Source organism: Schistocerca cancellata, chromosome 4 (assembly GCF_023864275.1).
Source record: "Schistocerca cancellata isolate TAMUIC-IGC-003103 chromosome 4, iqSchCanc2.1, whole genome shotgun sequence".
In the NCBI taxonomy this organism is placed as follows: domain Eukaryota; kingdom Metazoa; phylum Arthropoda; class Insecta; order Orthoptera; family Acrididae; genus Schistocerca; species Schistocerca cancellata.
The window spans coordinates 673,264,113-673,289,029 of NC_064629.1; the positions used below are offsets into that span (position 1 = coordinate 673,264,113).

General features: G+C 43.4%; 1 protein-coding gene across 2 annotated transcripts in view; it reads left to right on the plus strand.

Annotated features, from left to right (window-relative positions):
* The window catches only part of LOC126183462 (trehalase-like), a 262,929-nt gene that overhangs the window by 73,801 nt on the left and 164,211 nt on the right, over nucleotides 1-24,917 (plus strand). The gene's annotated exons all lie outside the window — the stretch shown is intronic.

Genomic DNA, 24,917 nt, shown 5'->3' on the forward strand with positions numbered 1-24,917 from the left:
CAAATTTTTACATCCAGGTATTTGCATGAGTTGACCGATTCCAACTGTGACTCACTGATATTGTAGTCATATGCTATTAAGAGTTTTCCGTTTTATGAAGTGCAGAAATTTTCATTTCTCACATTTGAAGCCAGTTATCAGTGTTTGCAGCATTTTGAAATCTCATCAAAAACTGAATGAATATTTGTGCAGCTTTTATCAGACACTACTTCGCTATCGAAAACAGCATCATCTGTAAAAATATCTGAGGTTACTATTAATATAGCCTATAAGGCCGTTAATACAATCATATAATATGAACAGCAAGAGTCTCAAAACTCTACATGAAACGCTACTGCTGTCACATCGTGACTGATATCCTCTTTTACTAGCACTAAGTTGCACGTTTACCGTTCATTATCACCATGTGGCTAATTTATTGGTGAAGTGTGCTCTTCTGCGTTCAGATTACATATCGGTAATTACTACTAAATTGTCCCGTATGTCAATTAGTATGTCTTCTTACTCTAGGTTCTGTTTTCTCTATATCAGTACTGAAGTTCACGGTTTAGTAATGCTTTTGAGAGTTTACCAACAGTCGAGTGTGAAATTGATTTTTGTTTAAAATACCTTATGGAACGGCTTCCTGAAAAAAATTATTCAGCTAATACCAGTTTTATAGGTGATAATCGGCACCTTCCTGCGTCAAATAATATTTGGCGTTGAAGCACCCTAACAGTTACGTTTATAGTGTGCTATTTTCTTAATTCCATCAGCATTTAGATTGGCTTGATGTCATTCTCCATATGTTCTTACCTTGCGGCATCATTTGATCTCTAAGTTCCTACTGCAACCAATATCCGCTATAAGCAGTTCAGCATATTCTGACCTTTGTCCGCTGCTACGATGTTTCTTTCACTGTTCCACTCAGCGCCAAGCTGAGTATGCCTAGACACAGTTGCAGAAGTCCTTCTAACTTGTCTCTTTTCGGACAAGCGTTTTCCATAGACATCTTTCCTCGCCTATTCTTAATCGTACCTCTTCATTTCACAATTATCGTACCACTTGTTAACATCTTTCGACAGCAACAAATTTCAAATGCTTCTTGGTTCTTTCTCTTCAGGTATCCCGTTGTTCACATCCCATTTACAACGCTATTACATCACCATAATTCTGATATACACTTCATGAAAGTTAATTTCCGTTCACTTTACAAAACGGCAACATTTCCTAGAATGTACCGGGTTCTCATGAACTGAAATAGGGCCTCTGTTCAGTAGAAATATATCTCCGAGTCACTCTTGTGGCCACTGTGTTTAATGTAAAATCTGCTCTTGAGTGTACGACGAGGTATATCTTTTGCTACTTGAAACGCTGGAATACGGATAGTGTCCTGGAAGTTAGTAGTGTTAATGATAGCGACGGAGGTATCTTATCACTTATGGTCGCCACGTTCCGCTGTTGGACTAAACATAGACGCTCGTTTGAGTCGAAAACATTTCTAACTCCTCATGAAGATTTTATAGTGTGACAATAAAACGAGCACCATAAAGCTTTATCCAACATGCTGTCATAGCTGAACTATGTTTGCTTCTTTCTACTTCATCTAAAACGAATATGAGACCATATCATTTGCAAACTTCTCCCGCAGACAGCTTTAAATGTAATATATGTGCAAAAGTAATATAACCCTGACAGTTAAGAGTTTTGTGTCGTTGCTGACATTTTACGATCGCTTTCCGCGCAGGACATTTATCTTCTATAGGGAAGGCTGTCTTTGCTAACGTCCAACTATTGAGCACTCAGCTGTTCAGACTCAGCATAACCTTCGCAGTAAAAAGAACAAAAATGGTTCAAACGGCTCTGAGCACTATGGGACTTAACGTCTGAGGTCATCAGTCCCCTAGAACTTAGAACTACTTAAACCTAACCAACCTAAGGGCATCACACATACCCATTCCCGAGGCAGGATTCGAAGCTGCGACCGTAGCAGGGGCGCGGTTCCGGACTGAAGCGCCTAGAACCGCTCGGCTAGCGCGGCTGGCTAAAAAGAACAGAACAGAACAGTTACTCACTTGCGAGATGTGGTAAATAGCCTCTGATTTCTGCTCCTGTGTCCAAAGTCACTCTGTGACATAGACAAGGCGTCTGCAATTTCTGTTACAATAAATTTCTTCGGCTGTTCCCAGCGTCAGCATTTCGTCGAGACACATGAGAACACACTTTAATTCAATCAAAATTTTTATTTCCATTTGCCGGCACGGTAGCTCAGCGTGTTCGGTCAAGGTACTCGCCATCTTCTGACATAAAAAAAACAAAGAAACAGATCGGAAGAAACAAGACAAAAAGGTCGGTATAGCTCTTGGCCTTTTAAAGGAAGGTCCTTGGTTCGAGCCTCGCTCTGGCACACAGATTTATCCAGCCATCAAGTTTCAAATCAGCGCACACTCCACTGCAAAGGGAAAATTCATTCTCCGAAAAACGTGTTTCGTTTGCATTTTCAGATAACCTTACCACATGACATTCATATCGTCCTTGCCTCCAGCACATACAGTTATTTCAGTCATTATTTGGAATTTTTTCAGTAGTTCTACTTACCACATGTTATAGAAGTTAGAATTATTATCCAACACAATCACACACAGTTCCACAATCAAAATCGTTTTCCTTTTGGTGGTATTACAAATAATATGCGTCTCTGTTCTGAAATTTTGGCTCGTGGTCTTGCGGTGGCATTCTCGCTTCCCGCGCATGGGTCCCAGGTTCGATTCCCGGCGGGGTCAGGGATTTTCTCTGCCTCGAGATGACTGGGTGTTGTGTGTCCTTCATCATCATTTTATCATCATTGACTCGCAAATCACCGAAGTTGCGTCAACTAAAAAGGACTTGCAATACGGCGGCCGAACTCCCCCGCATGGGGCCTCTCGGCCAACAATGCCATACAATCATTTCATTTTCAGGAGCATGTTTCGAAGTACTTTCCTTTGGTATTTTTATACGTTCTAACACTGTAGTTTTCGTAAATTCTTCCTGATCGTTATTGGATACATACTACATCTACATCTACATTTATACTCCGCAAGCCACCCAGCGGTGTGTGGCGGAGGGCACTTTACGTGCCACTGTCATTATCTCCCTTTCCTGTTCCAGTCGCGTATGGTTCGCGGGAAGAACGACTGTCTGAAAGCCTCTGTGCGCGCTCTAATCTCTCTAATTTTACATTCGTGATCTCCTCGGAAGGTATAAGTAGGGGGAAGCAATATATTCGATACCTCATCCAGAAACGCACCCTCTCGAAACCTGGCGAGCAAGCTACACCGCGATGCAGAGCGCCTCTCTTGCAGAGGCTGCCACTTGAGTTTGTTAAACATCTCCGTAACGCTATCACGGTTACCAAATAACCCTGTGACGAAACGCGCCGCTCTTCTTTGGATCTTCTCTATCTCCTCCGTCAACCCGATCTGGTACGGATCCCACACTGCTGAGCAATACTCAAGTATAGGTCGAACGATATCAACGAAACAGCACTCTTAGTTGTAGTCTATGTACATAGTATTGCCATGTTTCCTCTTTGAGAAATTTAGTTTACCACAGAAGTGAATGGCCATGTATCCTTAAGACGTACACAAAAACTATGCTTTACGGCTCACACAAATTTAGGTCTAGTGCCTGCACTTGACAACTGAAACAAGTTGTCAGTCCAGTTATTTAATAACCAGAGAAAAATTTCGGAATTGCTCAACCTGTATTTCTCATGCAAGTAATCAGATTTAGATTTCGTTGTTTCTCTAAATTATTTCAGCGGAGATTCACGACTGTAAATTTAATGGACAAAGCACTGGCAGCATTATTTCGTCACGGAGTAATGGAAAAATAACAGCTGAATAGCGCTTAGACTGTTATCTGTGAATTTTATGTTTCTTACACTAGACTGGCCGCAATGAAGGTTCCAGTAGGAATATAAAAGATTTTTTTATGTATAACAGCGATTTGAATGATAATGCGCACTCTTCCTGTTAAGTTTGGACTGCGTACAGTGAAACTTTGATCTGTCGTTCTCAATTGCTCGTTGTAAGGCATTGACCGAGTCCATTTCGCTAATGAGCTCACAGAGTTCTTCCAGATTCGCTTGCTCTGTGACAGAAAAGCAAGCAACAGCTGTCAGAAATTGAAGAACATTTACAGACTATACGGTTACAGGCCGTCGTGCAGCCAGAGGTCGTTACTTTTTGCTGGAGACTCCTCATTAAAACAGTTCGTCAGCACGAAAAACGCGTGTGATTCTCACGACAGTCGCTGATCTTTATTCATTATTTAAAAAATATTTCGTGAGTTTGGCCTTATTTTACAAAATATACAAATTCTTTGCCTCCAAAAACACTTTCCTAATGCACACAAACAAGAAAATTATTAATCGCAGCTCTTTTTTATTTTACGAATTAATACTGAGGTCTCTCAGCCGACAGAGGTTTTACAATATTAAATCACCGACTCGTATTCCATGGGAGTCGCAAAGGTTTAAAAGAAAATTTGGATTGAAGCTTCCATGGACTGTGAGGTCTATAGACAGGAGTCACTAACTCCTATTGGACAGAAATGTGGAAGGAAATCGACTGCAATCTTCGGAATCACCTCGGGATTTGCCTTAAATAATTTGGGGAAATCGCGGAAAATTAAAGTCAGGGTGTCCACCCGGGTATTTGAATGCGATTACAAATCCAATCCTCTACCCACTGCCGGCCGCTGGTGACCGAGTGGTTCTAGGCGCTTCAGTCCGGAACCGCGCGACTGCTACGGTCGCAGGCTCGAATCCTGCATCGGGCATGGATGTGTGTGATGTCCTTAGGTTAGTTAGGTTTAAGTAGTTCTAAGTTCTAGGGGACTGTTGACCTCAGATGTTAAGTCCCATAGTGCTCAGAGCCATTTGAACCTCTACCCACTGTGCCACCTCGCTTTGTTTCAATACCTAGTCTAATCTTCGTTGTCTCACTGCTCATTTCACGCGAAGGTCTGGATAATTATCTTGAGGACAGCTTATTTATTATTACACTGTCAGCTGTCAATCGCAGATATGCGAATGTCGTTTCAGCACGTTAAAGCCGTGGGAACCGCTCGTGCTATTCACGCAGATTCAGTGTTAGCTTCTCTTGTACTTACATGAGCAAGTACCAGTTTTTTCCAGATTCAGGCCTTCTATACGATGCTTCCACGCCATCATCAGCATCACACACCTTTTCAGGTTAGACATGTTTCCCTATTCCGGAAACAGGCAATTTGAAGCTGGTCGCAACGTATTCTTTCCCGTCTTCTTATACTTCCTCTGCCATTGGGACGGGACAGGGTTTTGAACTATCGCGAATGCGAGTCCATAGTGTTACCGGTGCAGTACTTCGCTCGAAAATAAGGCAGGATTCGAGTGCTGCCTTAACGCTCACTACCTGAGCATGGCACTGAGCCTGGCTTTTATTTTGTACCTATCCTATGTTACTTCATTTTCCGACAAAGACCAATTGTAGACTTTGTCGTCCGGAGTATCTTGGATCCCTCACGCACCACTCATCCACCGTGAACACTGACGGCTATAGGTGTATACATCTCGTTACCCCTGAGCTCTGTGGTTGCTGTAGAAGGAATTATGATAACTTCAGACCTTAATAATATTTTTCTTGACCACTTGCAACCTTTCACTGCTCGTGTCTTCCAAACAGGCCATGGTATTGCCACAGTGCCAGAATCGTGTCACATGGTATTGAAGAAGTAAATGATGAAATTCAGCTTTTGTTCTATTAATGAAATTTTACGGTTATTAAAATTATCGAACGCACCTGGAATGTCATCAGCGCTAGCTCGGTGCTCACAAACAAACTCCTTGTAATCTGCAGGAACTGCGTGATCCGTGCATGTACATGTGGCCCTATCTTCGTTCAACAACTAATAAACAACATGTAGCTCACGTGCCGCGATAAACCGAAGCTGTTTTACGTGCTCAAAGTGGGACAATACGCTATTAAGAGGTTGATCATCATTTGCGGGAAGTTCGGTGTTTATCATGATATCGATTTCTTGTTTACTTGAAATTTGTGGCATGTTCAAAATGGTTCAAATGGCTCTGAGCACTATGGGACTCAAAATCAGAGGTCATCAGTCCCCTAGAATTTAGAACTACTTAAACCTAACTAACCTAAGGACATCACACACATCCATGCCCGAGGCAGGATTCGAACCTGCGACCGTAGCGGTCTCGCGGTTCCAGACTGTAGCGCCTAGAACCGCACGGCCACTCCGGCCGGCTTTGTGGCATGTTATTCATGTCCTGACAAGATGGGAATTACACTCCTAGCGAGTGTTGTGTGAGTTACTGCTCAGCATTTGGTAGACTGTTAATACAGAACATGGAATAACTACTCGCTGTGCCAGAGAAACCGCGATTATGCGAAACACGTTTCTTCCGCTAGTATGGAACCATCAGCGTTAGTAATGGCAGATAGTTTGCTGTTTGCTAAAGGCGCGCGGGGGTGTGTGTTTGTGATTTGTGTGTGTGTGTTAAAGGGAGAGAGCGAGACGGAGGGGTGGGGGGGGGCGAGAAGTTGAGGATTTGTTGGTTAGGCTAAGGGGGGGGGGGAAAGAGAGGAATATCTCGACTTTTTTTAATCACAGTAATCTTCGGCACAATGGCAGAGTGGCACAGTAGAGTCATGCAGCATTATCGAGGCGCTGCTGTGTCCGGCAGTCTGAAACAGCGATAGTGATATGGCGTAGGCGAAAATCATACGACTCCCGCGGCGTGGGCAGCGGGGGTGTTGGGTGTTCGTCCGATGATGGCGAAACCTCAACGGCCAGGACAGCGAGGACATCCGGTGGCTGTGGGTGTGGTTAATGGTGGCCAGTATCCTTCCCTGGTGACGCCCGTACGTGCCTAGTCCAGACACAAGCTACTGGGCTGTATTGGTCATAGACGCAATCGGTGCTGCTGCTCGCGCAGAACGTACGAGAAGCTGTTGTTGCCCATTGGGACTGGCCTGCAAGTGCTCAAGTAAAACAATCTCTGCACATGCGACTTGAAACATTGGAGCTATCTGCTCCGTTTCTCGTTCTGATTGAGGACGGAACAGGGTGTAAGGACGTGGGAGAAATGATTGCTCAATCTATCTCTGTGTAATCTCTTGTTAGTCTTCCTTTTTCTTCGTGAACCTTACGGAAGTCCTGCAAACAGATTTCTGGATCTTTCTAAGTACATTTTCTCGAAATACTAGGATAATTTTAAGTGTCTGCCAGGTCAGGTTTTGCAGAATTTCTGTTACACTCTCCCGCAAGTAAGACAAGCGAACCATACGAGACTTGAAAAGGAAAAGAGTGAAAAGACAAAAAATGGTTCAAATGGCTCTGAGCACTATGGGACTCAACTTCTGAGGTCATCAGTCCCCTAGAACTTAGAACTACTTAAACATAACTAATCTAAGGACATCACACACATCCATGCCCGAGTCAGGATTCGAACCTGCGACCGTAGCGGTCGCGCGGTTCCAGACTAAAGCGCCTAGAACCGCTCGGCCACACTGTCCGGTCAGTGAATAGACAGTGGTACACGAAGTACCCTCTGCCACACGCCGTAAGGTGACTTGCGGAGCATAGATGTAGATGTAGATAGGCGTAGAATGTGCTATGAATTAGACATTCCTGGAGGCGTCTGTGGGGTCACTGAGAGTAGGCCATGAAGAAAAATTTCAGGAAGTTTCTGCCTAACGCACAGAACATGTTACATTTACATCTATCTACATCTCCACTATACACCGCAAGCCACCGTACGGTGTGTGGCGCAGGGTACTTCCTGTACCAGTGTGTCACTTCTCCCTTTTCTGTTCCAGTCGCGTATGGTTCGCGGGAAGAACGATTGCTGGTAAGCCTCTGTGTCCGCTCAAATCTCTCTAATTTTATTTTAGTGGTCTTTTCACGAAGATACGTAGGAGGAATCAATATATTGGTTGACACTTCTAGGAATGTACGCTCTCGGTCATACCGTGATACAGAACGCCTCTCTTGCAATGTTTGCCACTGGAGTTGGCTGATAATCTCCGTGACGCTTTAGCGCTTACTAAATGAACCTGTAACGAAACGTGCTTCTCTCCTTTGGACTTTCTCTTCCTCTATCAGTCCTGTCTGGTACTGATCTTGTACTGCCGAGCAATATTCAAGTATTAGTTGAACGAATCATTTGTAAACTACTTCCTTTGTAGACGGATTTCATTTCCTGAGTATTTTTCCAATGAATCTTAATCTGGATTCTGCCTCTCTCGCCTTTCTCCAATTTTGTAATCATGCAATAAAGGATCTTTCTATCTATGTATTCGCAATACGTTAGATTTGTTTGTGCTTAGGGTCAATTGCCACTCCCTGAACCAAATGTCGATCTTCTGTAGGTTTTCATGCATTTTACTACAATTCTCCAGCGTCGCGACTTCTCTTTATACAACAGCCTCATCCGCGAAAAGCCTCATGGAACTTCCGACGTTATTTACTAGGTCATTTAGATATATTGTGAAGAATAACTGTGCCTTATCACTCTTCTGGGGCACGCTCGAACTTACTTTCTGGATTTACGGAAGGCTTTGGACACTGTACCATACAAAAAAGCGGCTCGTAGTGAAATTGCGTGGTTATCGTTTCAGTTATGTGACTGGATTCATGAATTTCTGTCAGAGAGGTCACTGTTCGTAGTAATTGACGGAAAGTCATCGAGTAAAGCAGAAATGATTTCTGGCGTTCCCCAAGGTAGTGTGTTATAGGCCCTTTGCTGTTCCTTACCAATATAAACGACTTGAGAGAACTCTGAGCAGCCGTCTTGCAGATGACGCTGTCGTTTATCGACTAGTAAAGTCATCAGAAGATCAAAACAGATTACAAAACGATTTAGAAAAGATACCTGTATGGTGCGAAAATTGTCAAAAGTGTGAGTGCTAAAAGGAATACGTCAAACCTCGGTTACACGATGAATCAGTCAAATCTACAGGCCGTAAATTCAACGACATACCTAGGAATTACAGTTACGAACAACCTAAATTGGAAAGAACACATAGAAAATGTTATGGGGAAGGCTAACCAAAGACTGCGTTTTATTGGCAGGATACTTAGAAAATGTAACAGATCTACTAAAGAGACTGCCTACACTACGCTTGTCCGTCCTGTTTTAGAATACTGCTGCGCGGTGTGGGATCCTTACCAGATAGGATCGACGGAGTACATCGAGAAAGCTCAAAGAAGGGCAGCACGTTTTGTATTATCGCGAAATATGGGAGATAGTGTCATCGAAATGATACAGGAGTTTGGGTGGACATCATTAAAACAAACCGTTTTTCGTTGTGGCGAAATCTTCTCACGAAATTTCAATCACCAACTTTCTCCTCCGAATACGAAAATATTTTTTGACACCGACCTACGTAGGGAGAAACGATCACCATAATAAAATAAGGGAAATCAGAACTCTCACCGAAAGTGTTCGTTTCTTCCTCGCTCTATATGAGATTGGAATAATAGAGAATTGTGAAGGTGGCTCGATAAACGCTCTGCTAGGCACTTAAACGTGATTGGCAGAGTATCCACGTAAGTGTAGATGTACGTCTGAAGACTTCTCTCCGTTCAGAATGACATGTTGTGTTCTGTTTGCTAGTAACTCTTATTCCAGTCACACAGTTGGTCTGATATTCCATACCCCCATATTCTGTTCATTATGTGGAATTGTACCGAATGCCTTCCGGAAGTCAAGGAACACGGCATCTACCAGGGCACCTGTATCTACTGCTTTCTGGATCTCGTTGACGAACAGAGCGATCTGGGTTTCACACGAGTGTTGTTTTCGGAACCCATGCTGGTTCCTACAGAGAAGATTTTCGGTCTCCAGAAATGTCATAATACGCAAGTATAAAACATGTTCCAAGATTCTGCAACAGACCGACGTCAGAGATAGTCCAGTGGCCTTTCCTCTTGCGAGCGATTTCGGTTGTTTTTCTATTCCTTGATCACTTGTTTCAGTATCTGGCATATTGTCTTTCGTGTGACGATTTAGAGGAGTAAGTACAGTACGATATCCGTCTATGAAACAGTTTTGGAAAAATACGTTTAGCATTTTGGCCTTTTGTGCGTAATTTTCCGCTTCAGAGCCATTATGTGTCTGGACAGATAGCTTCGATCTCTTTACTAATTTAACACAGGACCAGAATTTCTTAGGATTTTCTGTCAAGTTGGTAGATAGAGTTTTACTTTCGTATTCGTTGAAATCTTCATACATAGCTCTCCTTACGACAATTTTGATTCGTTAAGTTTTTGTTTGCCTATGAAGCTTTTCCCACGCTTAAATTTGCAGTTAAACTCTTCTTTCGTAACAGCTTCCTAGCACATTGTCAAACGACGGTTGGTCTCTTTCCATCCCTCACAATTCTTCAATTCTGCTCGGTACGTGACCAAAACGTGTTGTAAGATGGTCTTCAATTTTGTCGACTGATGCTCAGCATTGTCAGTGCTGGACATGAAATTTTCGTGATGACCTGTCAGCTAATCTGAATTCTGTCTCTTGTCGCTCTTACTAAACAGAAAGATCTCCCTGCACCTCTTTGTATTTAGTGATCCTGTAAAGACCTTACGATCGCTGATTACCTCTTCCTTGTTAGCAAGATCGAAAATTTCCGATAACATTGTCACCAGCAAGTCAGATGTCGTCTTCACGAGTCGATTGTCTACCCACGGTAATTTTCGGCCAAGGCACCTAGAAAAATTTCACATGCTTCTCTGACTCTATTACCCATCCTAATCACTTGAGTCTCCCAGTCCATAGCTGTTAAGTTAAAATCTCCGTTTAAAACTACAACATAACCAGGAAATTCACGCGAACCCTCAACTGTTCCGCCATTACTGCCGTGAGGTACTGGGTCAATAAAAGCATCCTATGACCATCTTTAATCCACCTTTAACACTTATTTTCGCACAAATTATTTCACATTCTGAGTCTGTACTAATATCACTAGATAATATTGTATTTTTTATTGCTATAAATGCGCCTCCACCACCAGCGTTCGACCTGTGTTTCCGATAAACATTCCAGTCGGGGTTTAGAATTTCGCTTCTACTAACCTCTGGTTTCAGCCAGCTTTCTGTCTGTAGCACTACTTGGGCTTTGTTACCGTTTATTAGCGAGACTGCTTTCTGGACCGAGCGTAGATGCTCCTGAAATTACCTAATACTAGATTAACATATTTTTATCCGCTGTGATGAATGTTGCTCTGTCTGAACTCAGAAGGCATCTTATCGAACCTATTGAGGGATTTCTCTATCCTACAAAACTCACATGTTCACGACACACATACTCCACTATCCTAGTAACGGCTTCCTGTGTGTAGTGCACGCCTGACCTATTGAGGGGTTTCCTACAGTTCTCCACCAGATAGCGGAAGTCGAGAAATTTTCATCCTTATACCGTCGTGGAATCGTCTGAGTCTATGACTTATAACTCTCACTCTGCTGTCTGGCATTTGAACCCAGGCGACAGGCGTCATCCGTGACTACATGTGCCACGGATCCCAGCCGGATGCACTTAGTGCGCTCAATCGCTGCCGGCAGAGCCTCCTCCACATCTCGAACGAGACCCCCGGCAGGCAAACAGAGTGGATACTGGCCTTCTTTCGCGACATACCTGTTATTACCCTGAGGGGCTCCATGACCCGCGTAACATTGAAGCTCCCAATGACAAGCAATCCCACCATCTGCACTTGCCCAGGTCTGTGAGGAAGATTGCCACAGCCTCAACAGGCGAGGCGTTCCGTGCTGGCTCAGATATACTTTCAGCAGCAGGCAATACCTCAGACCCGTTCTTAAGACACAAGGGGACAGGCGTGCGGCCGATGTCCATTTTCGTCTTCCGTTTAGAGATTCGCAAGCTCGCCTCCGAACGCCAATGACCGTCAGGTAACTGTCGACCGGCTGGGACGTGCGAATCGGGAGTGCCAGCGGAAGCAGGAATCCCAAACGACATTATAGGCTCCAGAAGTACCAAATCATTTGCCTCAGGTGCCCCAAAGCCATCGCAGCCCAGGGCAGCAGCCTGAAGCCTGCCGACCGTGACTAGCACTGCTCCCAACTGTTTGCAGGCTGTGGCCAATTACACCTCATCCACACACAGTAGACGCAGTCCCTATCCATCTTTAGTCATTAAACAAGAAATCGAAAACTATCTCTGATGTCTTTTAGACGACGCTGAAGGCAATAGTAATAATTAATGTCACAAAATGAAAAGCCAAACTGCTATATGAGCACTAGCTCACTGAACACAAAAGGACAGCACGCAGGCAGACAACGAACTGAGACTACCAACTGGCTGTTCAATAAAGTTCAAACTACTCGATTGTGGCGCTGCAGGTGGCATAAATCTACGGTACTGAAACTACGATACACACAAAAACATAAAGAAAACGAAAACTTTCTGGATAGGGCGTTCGATATCTGTATCAGTGCCTACTCAGTTTGCTTGACGCAGGGTCAAGCATTTCATTCGAGTAATTTCCAGTGTGTGCAATGCAGTAATGCTGAATCAGTGACCAGCTGGGGCGAAGCAATGACACTGTGATGCTCTACATGTTTAGCGTTGACCACTGCACTCTGTAAATGTGCAGAGTGGCTCTTAACCAGGATAGCCAAGGATGAGGACATCGGAAGGGAATTGATTGAGTAAAAGAGTTAATTAAATTCAACTCAAAATATTCTTTGGCCAAATACATATGGGTGCGCCAAGGTAGGCCGGTGAGGCCGTCAGCCAGTCAAAGTGGTCATGAAATGATGTTACCTTTAATGTCGAGAACGAATAGTAGCGGCTCCGGTCAAAGACAACCGTCATAACGACCGGGAGAGCGGTGTGCTGACCACACGCCCCTCCTATCCGCATCCTGAGCTAAGCATGACACGGCGGTCGGATGGTCCCAGTGGACCACTTGTGACCTGAAGACGGAGTGCTGTCGTGACGACATTTGTAAAACACTAATTCCTCTCTCTCAAACCCCACCCTATGGGGAGAGAGGGAGAGTTTTAGTTTTATCGAATCAAAATTCACGAAGTAAATAAGTATTTTTTATTTATCGGTAACCATTTTCCACGCAAAAATGAGAACATGGATTTTCTTGAATTACAGCACCAACTACCAAGAATCAAAACAAATGGTTAAGACAAAATGTACGTAGTTTTTAATGTAGAATCTGATTCTGCAATAAAAAATGGGGGTACCCATTTGAAATTTTAAAGTTGCCTCCCGCCCCATCCCCAGGGAGATGGGGTGGCGGGCTAATTTTAGCACCAGCAGATGTCCCTCTCGAAAATAATCAACTTTGGATTCTACACATTTTTTCGTGTGAAGCTTATTTTTCCAGTTATTCTGGTTTGTCAACTTAAAATTTACACCCTGTATAATATAATACAACGTGCATCTTTAGTCTGACATTCACCTAACTAATTCGCGACTTACGTTACTGAACAAGGGCTAGATTATTAGTTATAGGGAGCTCCAACGTTAGGCGGGTTATGGAGCCCCTCAGGAAAATAGCGGGTAGGTCGGGGAAGAATGCCAGTGTGCACTCGGTGTGCTTGCCGGGGGGTCTCGTCCGTAATGTGGAGGAGGCCCTTCCGGCAGCTATTGAACGCACTGGGTGTGACCGGCTGCAGATAGTAGCACATGTTGGAACGAATGACGCCTGCCGCTTGGGTTCTGAGGCCATCCTTGGTTCCTTCCGGCGGCTGGCTGATTTGGTGAAGACAACCAGCATCGCACGCGGAGTGCAAGCTGAGCTTAATATCTGCAGCATAGTGCCCAGAGTCGATCGCGGTCCTCTGGTTTGGAGCCGTGTGGAGGGTCTAAACCAGAGGCTCAGACGACTCTGCGACTATAATGGTTGCAAATTCATCGACCTCCGTTATTGGGTGGAGAACTGTAGGGCCCCCCTAGACAGGTCAGGCGTGCACTACACACCGGAAGCAGCTACTAGGGTAGCAGAGTACGTGTGGCGTGCACACGGGGGTTTTTTTAGGTTAGAGGGACCCCCCCTTGGGCGAAACGATAAAATACCTGACGGCTTACCAGAGAGGACATTATCATCGTTGATAAAGAACGTCCGTCCTCAGAGACCAAAAACAGGAAAAGTTAACGTAATATTGGTAAACTGCAGGAGTATCCAGGGCAAGGTTCCTGAATTAGTATCTCTTATTGAAGGAAATAGTGCGCATATAGTATTAGGAACGGAAAGTTGGTTAAAACCGGAAGTGAACAGTAACGAAATCCTAGACACAGAATGGAATATATACCGCAAGGATAGGATAAACGCCAATGGTGGAGGAGTATTTATAGCAGTAAAGAATTCAATAATATCCAGTGAAGTTATTAGCGAATGCGAATGTGAAATAATCTGGGTTAAGCTAAGTATCAAAGGTGGGTCAGATATGATAGTCGGATGCTCCTATAGACCACCTGCATCAGCAACCGTAGTAGTTGAGCGCCTCAGAGAGAACCTGCAGAACGTCGTGAAGAAGTTTCGTGATCATACTATTGTAATAGGGGGAGACTTCAATCTACCAGGTATAGAATGGGATAGTCACACAATCAGAACTGGAGCCAGGGACAGAGACTCTTGTGACATTATCCTGACTGCCTTGTCCGAGAATTACTTCGAGCAGATAGTTAGAGAACCAACTCGTGAAGCTAACGTTTTAGACCTCATAGCAACAAATAGACCGGAACTTTTCGACTCCGTGAATGTAGAAGAGGGTATCAGTGATCATAAGTCAGTGGTTGCATCAATGACTACAAGTGTAATAAGAAATGCCAAGAAAGGAAGGAAAATATATCTGCTTAACAAGAGTGATAGGGCACAAATCGCAGAATATCTGAGTGACCACCATCAAACGTTCATTTCTGAGGAAGAGGATGTGGAACAAAAATGGAAAAAATTCAGAAACATCGTCCAGTACGCCTTAGATAAGTTCGTACCGACTAAGGTCCAAAGCGAGGGGAAAGATCCACCGTGGTATAACAATCATGTACGAAAGGTACTACGGAAACAAAGAAAGCTTCATCATAGGTTTAAGAGTAGTCGAATCATAGCTGATAAGGAAAAGCTGAACGAAGCGAAAAAGAGCGTAAAGAGAGCAATGAGAGAAGCATTCAACGAATTCGAACATAAAACATTGGCAAACAATCTAAACAAGAACCCTAAAAAGTTTTGGTCATATGTAAAATCGGTAAGCGGATCTAAATCCCCTATTCAGTCACTCGTTGACCACGATGGCACCGAAACAGAGGACGACCGAAGAAAGGCAGAAATACTGAATTCAGTGTTCCGAAACTGTTTCACTGCGGAAAATCGTAACACGGTCCCTGACTTCAGCCGTCGCACGGACGCCAAAATGGAAAATATTGAAATAAACGATATCGGAATTGAAAAACAACTGCTATCACTTAGTAGCGGAAAAGCATCCGGACCAGACGAGATACCCTTAAGATTCTACAGTGATTATGCTAAAGAACTTGCCCCCTTTCTATCAGCAATTTATCGTAGATCGCTGGAAGAACGTAAAGTACCTAGCGACTGGAAGAAAGCGCAGGTCGTTCCCATTTTCAAGAAGGGTCATAAATCAGATGCGAATAATTATAGGCCTATTTCGCTTACGTCAATCTGTTGTAGAATAATGGAACATGTTTTGTGTTCTCGTATTATGACGTTCTTAGATAATACAAATCTCCTTCATCATAACCAACATGGATTCCGCAAACAGAGATCATGTGAAACTCAGCTCGCCCTATTTGCCCAAGAAATTCACAGTGCCGTAGACACTGGCGAGCAGATTGATGCCGTATTCCTGGACTTCAGGAAGGCATTTGATACGGTTCCGCACTTACGTTTAATGAAAAAAATACGAGCTTACGGAATATCGGACCAGGTTTGTGATTGGATTCAGGATTTCCTAGAAGAAAGAACACAACATGTCATTCTTAACGGTTCAAAATCTGCAGATGTAGAGGTAATTTCGGGAGTACCGCAAGGAAGCGTGATAGGACCTTTATTGTTTACAATATACATAAATGACTTAGTTGACAACATCGGTAGCTCCGTGAGGCTATTTGCAGATGACACGGTTGTCTACAAGAAAGTAGCAACATCAGAAGACTCGTACGTACTCCAGGAAGACCTGCAGAGGATTAATGCATGGTGCGACAGCTGGCAGCTTTCCCTAAACGTAGATAAATGTAATATAATGCGCATACATAGGGGCAGAAATCCATTCCAGTACGATTATGCCATAGGTGGTAAATCATTGGAAGCGGTAACGACCGTAAAATACTTAGGAGTTACTATCCGGAGCGATCTGAAGTGGAATGATCACATAAAACAAATAGTGGGAAAAGCAGGCGCCAGGCTGAGATTCATAGGAAGAATTCTAAGAAAATGTGACTCATCGACGAAAGAAGTAGCTTACAAAACGCTTGTTCGTCCGATTCTTGAGTATTGCTCATCAGTATGGGACCCTTACCAGGTTGGATTAATAGAAGAGATAGACATGATCCAGCGAAAAGCAGCGCGATTCGTCATGGGGACATTTAGTCAGCGCGAGAGCGTTACGGAGATGCTGAACAAGCTCCAGTGGCGGACACTTCAAGAAAGGCGTTACGCAATACGGAGAGGTTTATTATCGAAATTACGAGAGAGCACATTCCGGGAAGAGATGGGCAACATATTACTACCGCCCACATATATCTCGCGTAATGATCACAACGAAAAGATCCGAGAAATTAGAGCAAATACGGAGACTTACAAGCAGTCGTTCTTCCCACGCACAATTCGTGAATGGAACAGGGAAGGGGGGATCAGATAGTGGTACAATAAGTACCCTCCGCCACACACCGTAAGGTGGCTCGCGGAGTATAGATGTAGATGTAGATGTAGATGTAGATTCCGCTTCTCCTATTTCCATATTATAGTTTAAATATTTTAAGCTTTATTTTATCACTTCAAGTGAGTGTCACTGTTTAATAACGCTAGGCACAGGTCATTCTGCACCTGGTTCATGTGTCAACTGGACTTTCAACATCAGTATCTGGGGAACTTATTATCGGTTTACTCTCACTTAGCACATCTGTGCGGCATGCTCCCTTCGTGTTGTTGAACTCATTTCAACTACATTTGCCGTACGTCCTCAGCAAAGATGTCTTGCACACACTTACTGCGTGAGCTACCATACCATACAGCGTAATTTGCTCACGTGATCACTCGCTGACTGAGTAAAATCATTTATATAAGCTTTGCAAATAAAAATCGCCTTTTCTTGCTGCAATGTATTTTATTTCTTCCAGACGCGCTTCGCCTTTTACTGGAAGGCATCTTCAGTGCAATCAGTAATGATACGGCTGCGAGAAGCTGCTACGTTCGCACGTAGAGGGGTTGACTGTGGTGATCCACGGACGAACACCAGAGTTTGTCGACCAAGTGTATGAAAGCAAGCGTTGCAGATACATCTTGTGCAACGAACAACAGGGCAATGATGTGGAGCAGTTCTTGTAGAGCACACACTCATTGTGTCCATTGTGTGCGAACTGTGAAGCGGGACATTTGGAAGTGATCCGATCTTCAAACTTATATCCAAACGGTACTCTTCTGGACATGGGTTTCTTATCAAAGCTTTACCTACTAAATCACCGACACAAACCCTAGAAGCGTGTAACAGGAATTGTGAAACACCCAGTATATGGATTAGTGGTGCAATTAGGATATTGCAAACGGGGCGCATAGCCTGGCCACTGTTTTCGTGGGCGTGCAGTTTTGTGAACTGCTAATAAAATCAGAAATGGTATAAGGAAAGGGGAAGAGGGAAGGCAAATAAGGAGAGAAAATAAGAAGAAGAAAATCATGATGAAGGGAAAGGACTGGTGTGCTCTAAAATGGGAAGGAGATGTACGAAAGATCATGAAGTGATTTGGATTTGACTGTGCCGAGCAACATTTTCATGAGATCTACCTCTCACTGGAACCGAGATGTTTGTTTCTAGTTATCGACTATTTGATGAAATCACTCTGGCGAATACAAGAAAGCAAATGTGTAAAGAGTATATTTTGCTTTCGTTGTTTCGTTTCTTACGGCTTTGCAATAGTCAGTGAACCAGTGGGAAAGGATAGCCGTTGTTGATGCAAGCAGTGCGATTTTGGACTGTGTATGTTCAACGTTTTGAACTGCATCACGATTTTGTTGCTGAAAGGTCAACGTTTCACTTATTCGTAAAGTCGAGTTGATCTCAGTAAACGAAGAAAGAGGCTATCAACAAAAAACAGTTGGATTCTCATTTCGCAGTTACACAGCTGCTCTTTATTAAGCAGTACAAAAAATAATCGCCATGGTGCAACAATACTGAAGCATGGCGGACGATGTGAGAGCTCAAATGTCACATCAACAGTTGGATTGTTGGTGATATCTAGGAGTATGCGTATTAGCGAATTAAGATGGACGACTACGTAAAACTAATGGGAGGTGAGGCAGATGCCAGACTGATATTCATTAGAAGAATCCTCAGGAAATTTTGTCCATCCACAAAGCAGGTAGCTTACAAAACCCTCGTCTGTCCAATAACTGAATATTGATTGCCAGTCTGGGATTCGTACCAGATGGTAATGATAGATGAAACGGAGAAGATACAAAGGAGAGCAGCCCGTTTCGTCATTTATTAAGCGCGAAAGCGTCACGGAGTTGCTCAACTAACTCCTGTGGCAGACACTGCAAGAGAGGCGTACTGCATCATAGTTTGGTCTACTGTTCAAGTTCCGAGCGCGTACGTTTCTAGACGTGTCAGCCAATGTATTACTTCCTCCCACGTATTTCAAGTGAAAAGACGATGGAGGTAAAATCACAGAGACTCGAGCTCGCACGGAGGCTTACCAGCAATCATTCTTCCTGCGAACCAGTCGGGAGTAGAATAGGAAAAGGGGGAAGTGACAGTGGTACACAAAGTACTCCCTGCTATACACCGTGAGCAGGCTTCTGGAGTGTGGATGTAGATGCAGATGTAGATGCAGATGTGTTGACAAGGCCGAAAGTATTTGTGGCTGATGTGAAGAAATAAAATTCACTGATGATTCTGGACGTAACTGTGTAAGATGTCATTTTCTCGACGAATTTCGATCGATCTGCTAGCAGCTTCATTGTTTCACACGTATATGTGGTAATGGCCGAAAACGATACGTCTCCTTTGCTGCAGTGCTAGTGTGTGATCACGCCCCCAGCTGTTGACCCGGGAAGCCTTTGGATACGCCACACTGATTGCCTCTGACGAGGCACGAGCAACGTGCTACTTTGACAACCCGCATTTGCCGACCACTAAGCGACGGTACGTCGCAGGGCCTACTCTCGGTCCGGTGCTAGAGGTGTTGGCTGACGTAACCGCGTTCAGTCCTTGATTTTTTTGTTGCTGTTCTCACAAATCAATATTCATATATCATGCGACATTTCATCATCATGAACTTAAGTTCTTTGCACCAAGCCCACAGTGAACTTCACCACATTCGAATGACAGATTAGTTCAGTCTTTAAGTAATCGCTGTCATAAAAAAAGTGCGTGAAATATCAGAGTAAAAATTGTGAATTTTTTTAAAAATGCGAAAGGAAGTAACTTTACCAAAGGAAGGAAAATTAAAGACCCAGCTTCAGCGTTAGAGTTATAGATTCAACAGACGTGATACGCTTTACAAGAGTAGTCTTCTCAAGTTTTGTTGGACGATGCGTCTAGTGTCACAAAGTTAAAAATAGTGGTTCCTTTTGCTTAGGCTTCTCCATGTCTTTTCCTTTCGCAACTAATGTGCAGGTTCGCCTTCATCTGACAGGTACTCGCTCGTTTAGGATTTAGTATTTATTTTTTCTGAGATCGGATGCCATTCATGTCGATTCATAATCGCTTTAACCAGAACTAGAAAGATAATGGTGAGCGTCATCTGTCTCTGACTCGTGAAATTTTGTTCCGTGTGTTTTCCTGGTGTTTGAATCGGAGATAGGGAACTGATCCCGCGTTTGCCTACATGGGAGTGGAAAACCGCCTAAAACCTACCCTAGAGTTGACTTATTTACTAGGTAGACGACCATTACGTTTTGGCTTGGACAAGAGCAGGGTCTGCCTCACATCCCACCCCTGTCTTTTCTTCTATATTCCTTTCCTAACCTCTCCCATCCTCCTCCCTCCTCCACCCTCCACCTTTCTCTCTCTCTCTCTCTCTCTCTCTCTCTTTCTCTCTCTCTCTTTCTCACACACACACACCTATCACCGAGTGAGGTGGACTCGTATTCGGGAAGAAGATAATTCAAACCCCATAAGGCCCTTCACGTATACGTTTTTCGTAATTTCCGTATACAGGTTAAGAAAAGTGCTGGAAGGGATCCTCTGGGAATGACACGGCCAGTCTTCTTCCTTAATCCGAACTTGACTGATCATGCGTTCTACTAATCTCTCCAGAGTTTTGACTTAAAGCGGTTACTGGTTAACTGCATTAACAAAAGAAAATCACGTATACAACGCAGCAACGTCCAAGTGTGCAGTCTCAAGTCAGGTATAAGTGCTTGCTTGCAGGTGCAGGCAGTCGCATGACGCAACGTGAAATGTACATGGCGAGCATGTGTCGTAAGCAACGGAAGTAATATAATATGTGTCCTGAGTGTAAAACGAACAGACATTCACTAAGGCTTTAAAATCAAGACATGTTATATAAAAGAAGTCTTTAGTATGTTACTTCTAGTTAAACGTAGAGCTTCCCAAAAGAAATTTCCTGTTCATAGATTCTTCTCGCATCACAGCATGATGCTTATAATTCGTAAGGACAACGGCGCTCTTAGATCTCATATCTATTCTCGCTCAGTATATTGGATTGTCATACACGTTTGTGGAGCAAGCACCTTGTTCTCATGGGAAAATAACCGGGCAGATATATTCAGGAGAAAAAATATTAGATGACTTGCGGGTAACTGTCGCTGGTTTACTGTGTTGAATTCAACATCATATCTCATGTGATTGCCTAGTTTCTGTTCATGCCAAATAACCCAGAAATATGACATTCTGAATGGAACTCTCCCAAAGACCTCTTCATTAGCGGTGAGAGGCATGGATGAAAAGACAAGGGAGGTAATTCTTCGCACAAGTTTGAGGAAAGTTCATACCCTCGGATTACAAACTGCCACGTATTCTATTCCAGAACACTGAATTGGCCTCCTGAAAGTAGCCCTTGAAAGACAAACTGAACAAGTGCAAACCTGGAACCACGTCCGAGACTCACGGCTTATGAAAAGTATGAACCAGTTCTGCCACCGAATTTTGCATTGACATTACGCAAGACGAAAAGAAAAAGTATCCGGAAGACATTGTGCGCGGTTTTCACGGCTCGCTGCATGCTCTTGAACAACTTCCGGGTATTTCCTCGTTCTTTTGCATGCGTTCGGTAACATTCTATCTGAAATTCAAACAGTTCGCTGCGCTCAACTGCAATCCCTCCCACTCTCTAAAATATTTAATCTTTTATATCCGCTTTATCACATATTTGACTATCCGTGTTTCCGGCAGCGGCTCAGCACTAAGATTCCGCTGTTAAAGACTGAGATACATTTTATTTTATGTTCTTAAATATTTTACGGAAATGAGTGTATGAAGCAGATCCGGAACCTATTGCCTGGTCTTTCTATTATTTTATGAACTTCGGTTAAGTTTTTTTGATGACTTAAATGCCGTTTCTTCGTGAAATAAGAACACTCTCGGTTCTGTAGCTTGGTTTCACTCAGTTTATCCTTATATCGCACGTCTCGATGTTCGTAGGCCATGTGACTGCAGCAGAATTTTTTTGTTGCGATATATCGAATTACCATCTGTCTTATTTTTCTATGTAACTTCTAAGGTTTAACAGGCAGTGAAAATGTCACAGGAGGCGCATTGGTTTAGTTGAATAAGGACCAGGCGAAGTTAAGTGATCAGCTGCGGTTTTATTAAACGTACAGTTCCACCATTCACCTGAACTGTTTCAGGAAATCTCGGTAAATCGAAATTAGAAAATTAGGGCTTAATTTTAAATGGTATTTTCCCCGTACGGTGATCGCATTCACCGACTTAAGTCGTACCGTACAAAGCAGCTGCGTCTCTAAATTGTTATAAGGGAAGAACCTTAATACGTTTGTTCCATATGAAATGTATGTGTCCAAATTTGAATCACACATAAAATGTATTTTTAATGAAAATTGGGCTCAAAGACACTGCCTGACAGAAAAAGTGCAGCATGCAGAAGACATTATCAGATGTCAGTGCCCCATTGGTGGGTATGTAAATGATTAAAAATTGCAATTCTTTGTGATAGGTAGAGCAGTCACCAGAGTGCATTAATGCCATTCGTGTTTAGTGTTGTTACCAGGCCTTGTGGCATATATAAGAGACATGAATAGTCTCACATTTTGACTGATCACTATGAAGGAAAGGGAAATGTCGCGAACTCTCGTGTGAGACGGCGTTATCAGCACCTGACAGAGATTGAAGGGATCCCATTGTAGGTCTCAATTTGGCCGGTGGATCTAATCGTGCAAAATCCATATTTGTGGGTTATTCGGATGTGACACTAGACCGGTGTTGGACTGCATGGGAACGTGAAATCAGGCATACTTATCAAGGTTCCGACTGACCACGTCTGACTACCACGTGGGAGAATAGTCGTATTGTGCATCAAGCACATTGTAACCCCTTCACAACTACGCCTACCATCCGAGAACAAGTAGTGGACTCCCTGCAACATTCTGTGTTATCGTGCAGAGACAAGCAGCAGCCAGACTAGGAAATTATCGTCCCATGGCTAGTCTGCCGTTAACACCACAATATAAACGGCTGCATTTGAAATGGTGCCTTGACCAAGAACTGTGCAATGCTGATGAATGGCGTCGCACTGTGTTCAACGATGATTTGCAGTTCTGCACTACCGCAGGTAACCACCTTCGGCGAGTATGGTGGTGATCTGGGGAGATTCCATTCTTCTGATGTTTCGGAGAGGTATTAGGATATCACTCATGGCACCATGGTGTTAGGAGCCATCGGGTATGATTTCAGGTCATGAATGGTAGTGATTGGGGGAATCTGACTGCACATGGTTTCGTCACGGACATTACGCGTTCTCATATGTTACCTCACATACATGGTGCCATTTTCCAACAGGACAATGCTCGTCCAGACGTGCCATGTGGCTCTGTAAAATTTTTGCGTGGTGTTGAGGTACAAGTAAGATGTCCAGATGTGTCCCCAATAGAACACGGGTGGGACAAGCTTGGAGTTCAACCCTGTCACTGCAAGTAACCAAACATCAAGGAGGTACAACAGGTGTGGGCCAACTTGTCTTAATAAAGGTACAACGCCCTTATGACCCCTTTTACAACCGATTCAGTGCATCCATACATGCCAAAGAGGGTGCCACTTCATACTGTTAAGTGGTTTCATACTGCCAAGTTCTTTGTATGTTTTACTCGATTTTTTGATTATTGAAATAACATCACATACACTCTCAACCCGTGAAGTTTCATTTCGTTTCATTCTTCCGTTCTCACTACTTGACTTTTTCCGTCAGGTTGTGTATCTTCGATATACGCGACTTTGCGAAATGTCATAGTGGGCGAACACTGCGATTGGTTTGCTCCGACAATTCGAGACGACAAACGTGTCAGGAATCAGATTTTCAATATTTGTGACAAGGTACCAGTTAGCACGACTATAGTACTGGAGAAATGAGTGTGGCATGCGGAGGGATTAGACGAGGAGCTAAACGGAGAAGAAAATACGTGTCACAACCAACGCAACTGCATTGTTAATGGCAGAGCGACAGTAAAACGTTGGTATTCGGGAAACATTTGAGTTTTATTCCTCAGTTACGTCAGCAGTAATCAAAAACATCCTTACGTAACATACCAGAGACAAACTATGAAGCAAGAACTCATCAAGGCACATACTTTCGTACGTGCATTCCTCTTTCCGCTGAGTCGTTGATGGAAGTTCTTTTACTGTGTTGTCAAACGTTACAGCGCGTTAACCAACAAGAAAAGCTGTTTCTGGGCAACGGAAATATGTATTTACGCTAACTTCTTTGCTGAGACAACCGCTGTTCTAAAGCAGATGGACAGTAATTGCCATTATGAAAGCTTCTTTTACCATCGTAATTACAGGAAACGTACAATCATTTAAAAATGTACACTGCTACACAAAAAGTCGCAGGATGATAAAACTAGAAGAAAGGAGTCTTTTATAGAAATATTAGAATAGTAGCAGCAGGTTTTTCGGGCAAGCGCTAGTACAGAGCAATACTGGATCCGTCAGTTTGACAACGGAACAGGAAGTAAAGGATGCTGATTGCAGGAAAACTCATAGATTAGAACTGTTGTAGAGGTTAGTTCCAAAACAGAAACCATCATAATATCAAATATTTCCGTTACTACAGATGAAAATTCTTCTTGTAGACAACAGCTTCAGCTTCAGAATGTCTGTTAAGCAACACACGATGTGTTCCGGCCATAAAATACTCACTTTCAGCTGTTCAATTTCATGTAACGATCACTCCATGACCATGTTCGACTGTACGCCGTTGTGATAGCTGCCTGCATATACATCTATACTCTGCAACCCCTTGTGCAATACTCGAGGGTAGTTCCCACGCCACTATTTATTAGAGTATATTCCCGTTTGATTCGTGTACGGAACGCGGGTAAAGGATTGCTCAAACGCCCAGTGCGCTCTGTAATTATTCTAATCTTGTCTTTCCGTTGCCTCTGGACGCGATACGTAGGTACTGTAGTATATTCCTAGTTTCCTCATTTACCACAGATTCTTGTAACTTCAGCATCAATTTTCAAGTGTCTGCCAGTTCGGCCCTTTTC